Raw genomic sequence first — 6248 nt, forward strand, 5'->3', positions numbered from 1 at the left:
AAAGTAAAGATAGGTCCTAAGACGGTGGACTGTATCTTTATTGGGTATGCACATAATAGTAGTGCTTATCGGTTCTTAGTACATGAGTCCAATAATCCAGATGTACACGAGAACACGATAATAGAATCAAGGAATGCATATTTTTTCGAAAATATATTTCCTTGTAGGTCCAACGAGGGACCAAGTACGTCAAAACGAACGTTTGACGAAACTATGGATAATGATAGTGGGGAATCCGAGAGAGAACCCGAGCTCGAGCCGAGACGCAGTAAGCGGGCGAGAGTTGGAAAATCATTCGGTCCTGATTTTCTAACTTACTTGTTAGAGTACGATTCGGGTACTCTAACTTGTTTATTAGAAAATGAACCCGATTTTCTATCTTGTTTGATAGAGAACGAGCCTCGAACGTATGTAGAAGCCGTGACTTCTACGGAAGGACCAATGTGGAAAGAGGCTATAAAAAGTGAAGTGGATTCTATTCTACAGAATCACACTTGGGAACTGGTTGATCTTCCTCCGGGTAGTAAACCCTTAGGATCCAAGTGGGTCTTTAAAAGAAAGATGAAACCGGACGGTTCCATCGAGAAGTATAAGGCTAGGCTTGTAATCAAGGGTTACAGGCAACGCGAGGGCCTCGATTACTTCGACACGTATTCTCCCGTGACGAGAATAAACTCCATTAGGATGATACTTGCCATAGCCGCGTTGCGGAACTTGGAAGTTCATCAAATGGATGTGAAAACCGCTTTCCTAAATGGCGAATTAGATGAGGAAATCTATATGGAACAACCCGAAGGGTTCGTGGTTCCGGGCCAAGAGAGGAAAGTGTGTAAGTTGGTTAAATCGCTCTATGGTTTAAAACAAGCGCCTAAGCAGTGGCACGAGAAGTTTGACCATGCGATGTTAACGAACGGGTTTAAAATAAACGAAGGTGACAAATGTGTCTACGTTAAGGGAACGATAGATGGCTACGTCATTCTTTGTTTATATGTCGATGATATTCTCATCGTTGGTAGTAATGATCGGATGATCAAGTCTACCAAAAACATGTTAAATGCGAGATTTGACATGAAGGATATGGGTTTGGCTGATTTAATCCTCGGGATTAGAATCATTAGAAGACCTGATGGTCTCGTGTTGAGCCAATCACATTATATTGACAAAATCCTTGAGAGATTTAACAAGGATGATAGTCAAGTGGCTAGGACACCATTTGATACAAATATTCATCTAACCAAGAACCACGGAGAAGGTATTTCACAAGTGGAATATGCTCGGGTCATTGGTAGCTTGATGTATCTTATGAGCTGTACTAGGCCGGATATTGCCTATGCGGTTAGTAAACTCAGTAGATATACGAGTAACCCCGGTGCCATGCACTGGAAGGCAATAGTAAAGGTTATGAGATACTTGAGGTATACTCGTGATCTTGGACTGCACTACGGGAGATATCCCGCTGTACTTGAAGGGTATAGCGATGCGAATTGGATATCTGATATTAAGGACTCTAAGTCCACGAGTGGCTACGTGTTTACACTAGCCGGTGCAGCCGTTGCATGGAAATCCTCTAAGCAAACTGTGATAGCTAGATCCACGATGGAATCTGAGCTAATAGCCTTGGACAAAGGTTGTGAAGAGGCTGAATTGCTACGCCATTTTATAGAGGATATTCCTAATTGGGAAAGACCGGTACCTCCAATATGTGTGCATTGCGATAGTCAAGCCACAATTGGGAGAGTACAGAGTCATATGTATAATGGTAAGTCTAGACATGTGCGTCGTAGACATAATACCATTAGACAACTACTCACAACTGGAGTTGTCTCGATTGACTACGTAAAGTCAAAAGACAATATAGCGGATCCGCTGACCAAAGGGTTAGGAAGAGAAGTTGTGGAGAAGTTGACACGAAGAATGGGTCTACTGCCCTTGGACTAAAAAGTTCTATAGTGGATACCCAACCTAGCTGGCACCTAGGTTCAATGGGACAACTAAATTATGGAACGGAGCGCGTCACTGTGGGGGTCTCGGACTCCCTACCACTCCTCGTTAAAACAGTGACTCCCGCAAGAGGCTAGCATATTAATGCTTTAATGATTCTTGAGTATGCGGGATACTCGAGAAAGAATCACCTATGTTAGAGAGAAGTGAGGGTCGCTTCAAAGGAGAATTGTTGGGCACAATTCTTTAGAAACTCTCGCAGAACCAGGAACGGTGACCCACGACCAAAACGGGCACACTCATGAGAGCAAGAGCATGGTTGGGAGATTCCTGTGTGAGATATGTCATCGTCTACACAAACGGCAGTCGGTTCAAAGACATCGCGTTCTACCGTACAGCCAGTAGAGTAAACATGTCTTTACGAGGGAAGGTTCAAAGGGTATAGTGACTCCCTACCTATCCTATGCAGGGATCGACCGTTTGAACGCAGTTTTTTCCGATTTCAAAATACCCCGAAAATCAATTTTTCATTCATGTGGGGGATTGTTGGAAAAAAATAGCTTAAAATGGCATAAAATGGCATGTTAAGTGGCTATTTTGTGGTACAATTATCAGTGGGGTCCACTTCCGATTTGGGTCGGGTCAAAGTGGATTCGGATTCTTCGTAGTGAGACGAAGAGATCGATATATTGTACGCTCAAAACGGATAATGGGTGAATGAGATATTGATTCTCAAAGTAGACCCATTTGAGTTGGAAAATGAAGGAAAAAAAAGTGAGCTTTTTGTCCCACATTGCTTTGGAATGAAGATTTTCCCCCCTTATATACAAGAGCTCTTTTGAAGCTTGTAGAATTGTATAGCATAGAGGCTCTCTCGCGCGGGGGGGGGGGGGGGGGGGGGGGGTGCAAATCAAATTCCAACTAGCAGAGATTGAAAAAAGGCTTGATTCAAGCCCGAGCTCGTGTGCGCCGGCACCTGGGGGCACGAATGTCGTCCGGAAATTGGCTGGCCTTGCGGGCTAAGTTATGCCAAACTTTCGGGTTCGGCCAGAACCGAACCGAGAGCACACCTACTCTCGTGCTACAAGAGAGCACGAGAGGTTGTGGTGCGCCGAGAGCACGACTCTCGTGCAACAGCCACCTACTCTCGTGCTACAAGAGAGCACGAGAGGTTGTGGTGCACCGAGAGCACAACTCTCGTGCAACAGAGTCCACGAAAGGTGCAAGGGCCGAAATTGGATGAGGTCGAAAGTTGAGACCGAACCCTGTACGCTAACGGTCAGGTTTCCCGAATGTTCTGACTGTTGAGGGGATTGAATTCATCTGTTACAGAATTAATTGTCTATTAATTCCAATTTTGAATTCTGAATTCAATTCCCAGGTAGTGGCCTGCTGTTATAGCTGTTGGAAGGCAGCTTTAATATCATTTTTAATTGCCATAATAAAGGCTATTGGCTCCTTCAACCCTATATAAGAGAGGGTAGAGGCAGTAGAGTTTTACACACAGTTTTACACAGCACGAAAGTATACTTTTCCAGCTTCAAAAATCTCTGCTTCTACTCTTTCTTTAGCTATACTGTGTTCATAGCCATTGTCTTGCTCGCCGGATCCTTTGTTTGAATGCTCAAACATTGGATCATAGCAAGTTTTATCCTGGGAAGCCTAGGCCACAACGCTCCTAGCATCTACGGGAGGTGGCAAATAAGGTTTTAAGGAAAGAGTGCTCACTCGACTCTTGCAAAAACCCAATACCAAACACTAGCCAAATTTCTTCATCTTTTCTTCCCTTCTTTCCAAGGAAAATAATAGTCAATTTTATTTGATTATTATTTGTTTTCTACCAACGGTACCAACAGTTGTGTGGTGGATTAATGTGCGTGAGATTTATACTTAATGTGCGTGAGTGTTGTGCTTAATATGCCTGAGATTTGTACTTAATGTGCGTCATGTTAATATGCGTGAGTTTTGTACTTAATGTGCCTGAGTATAGTGCTTAATATGCGTGAGATTTATGCTTAATGTGTGTGAGTAGTTCCCGAAAATAATACTCCCAAACGCTCCATTCAAAAGACAGTGTCCAGATTGGGTTTCCATGGTGGTATTCACTATTCAGGGCACTTACAAAACCATTATATTGTGTTTGGGATGATTCCTTCTTCTCACCTTATTAAGATCCACGCAGAAATGCAAATCTTCGTACCCAAATCAACTTCAATCCTAAATAAATAAATACAGAGTAAATAAATATTTGAGTACGAAGATTTACATTTCTGCGTGGATCTAAATAAGGGGAAGAAGGAATCACCTCAAATGGAAAGAAGGATGAAAAATTACTATTAGGACACTATTTCTAATAGTCAACTAACATAATTTTTAATAAAGAACTAAATTGTATAAAACCATCAAAGTCGAAGACTAAATTGAATAAAATCACTATAGTCGATGACTATATTGGGTATTAACTCGTTTGCATTTTCTCTTAACAAAAAATACGAGTATACAATAAAATTGCACTTAGCAAATAAAGTTAGCATGTATTTGAATTGAGTTAATATTCAATTTAGTCATCGATTATAGTGTATTTTTGATTTAGTTCTAAATGACTTTGGGTGCTTAATTTGATCCTGGACTTTGATGATTTTACCTAATTGAGTCATATGTTAGGATAACTTAGTAGTTTTCTCTATATTAGTACTCAATTGATCATCGACTATAGCAATTTTACATAATTTAGTGATCGACTATAGTGATTTTGCTCAATTTAATCATCGATTATAATGAGTCTTCTCTATTTAGCCATTGATTATAATTGTCAACAGATGCAGTCATGCAGATGACTCAATTAGGTAAAATCATTAAAGTCTAGGATTCAATTAAGCATTAAAAAAAATTATTTGGGACTAAATTGAAAAAATCACTATAATTTTAATTATTAACTCTATATGAATTGGTTTGATCCGCCTAACCCACTCTAGGTAGTGTGTGAAGGTCAAACTATGGTCATACACTCATACCTTACTAACAATATCTATATATATTGGCAAATTATGTTGTGGAACTATGTCCACTTTGCAAGGTGAACACGGTTTTAAAACAGCATCGTTTGGTGGAAAACGACACCGTGTCAGCTTAAAAAATTGTTTTCTTTTGTCGTTAACAGCGTTCGTCTATGTTTATAATTACTGAACTCTATGTTCATAATTATAGAACTCTATGTTCATAATTTTTGAACTACATATTCACAATTATTGAACTCCATATTCACAATTATTGACTCCATATTCACAATTGCAGAATTCTATGTGCATAATTATAGAATTACATGTTCATAATTTTTTTTTTTTTTTAAATTTGGTCGCCGACACTTCTCCGCTGGCAACACCAGTCACCGATTTCTCCAGCGAAGGAGGTGGCCTTCTACTTCGCTCCAGCATTGCCTTCTCCTGGGGTAAGCCCTCTAACCCAACTCCTTCGACCTCGGGCCGTTAAGTTCTTTCGTTGGGTAGAGAGCAAGGTCGGACCTCGTGCTCCATTAGGGTAATAACTTAAATTGTTAAGCTCTTCCGTCGGGTAGCGAGCGAGATCGGACCTCGTAGCCTCTTAGGGTAAGCCCTCCGACTCGAGTCATTCGACTTCGAGCAGTTAAGCTCTTCCGTCGGGTGGCAAGGTCGGACCTCGTGCTCCCTTAGGGTAGTTAGAGAGGCTGGATGGGTACCTTCCACGCCCCTCCCTATGAGTAGTGAAAATGAGTCCACGGTGAATTTTTACTGCATTTATTCAACTTAAGGGGACGGACCACCTTACAAGAATAGAATCCTTCGAAGTACTTGAGCAGGTGCTCAGAGTTCCACCTCTTGGCGAACTTGCCCCCTCCTGGGGCTGGCTTGTCTCATGCTTCCGCATGACGTAGTCGCTGACCCGGAAGCAGTGTTGCAAAACTCGGCCGCCTAGGCGGCACCAAGCCTTGCCGTTTTTGGGTGTAGGCAACCATTCCTCAGCCCGCCGCCTAGGCGGCCAACTCGGCTGAGTCATCCGATTTTAACCGATTTCGTCTAATTTTGACCAATTTTGTCTGATGTCGTCTTTCATTAATTATTGATTTTAATATTATTATGATGTTATGACTTATAAATTATCATTATTTCATTTATTTGGCTGTGTTATTTGATTGAATGTTGAAAACAACCTCATTAAAATTGTCAAACGGCAAGTCTAACACTATTTATTTTATTTTTTTTGACGCCCGCCAAGCATCGCCTAGGCGCTAGGCGTTGTCCGGATGCCCAACTAGCGCCTAGCGCCTACTG

The sequence above is a fragment of the Ipomoea nil genome, unplaced genomic scaffold (genome assembly GCF_001879475.1).
Source record: "Ipomoea nil cultivar Tokyo-kokei standard unplaced genomic scaffold, Asagao_1.1 scaffold0317, whole genome shotgun sequence".
In the NCBI taxonomy this organism is placed as follows: Eukaryota; Viridiplantae; Streptophyta; class Magnoliopsida; order Solanales; family Convolvulaceae; genus Ipomoea; species Ipomoea nil.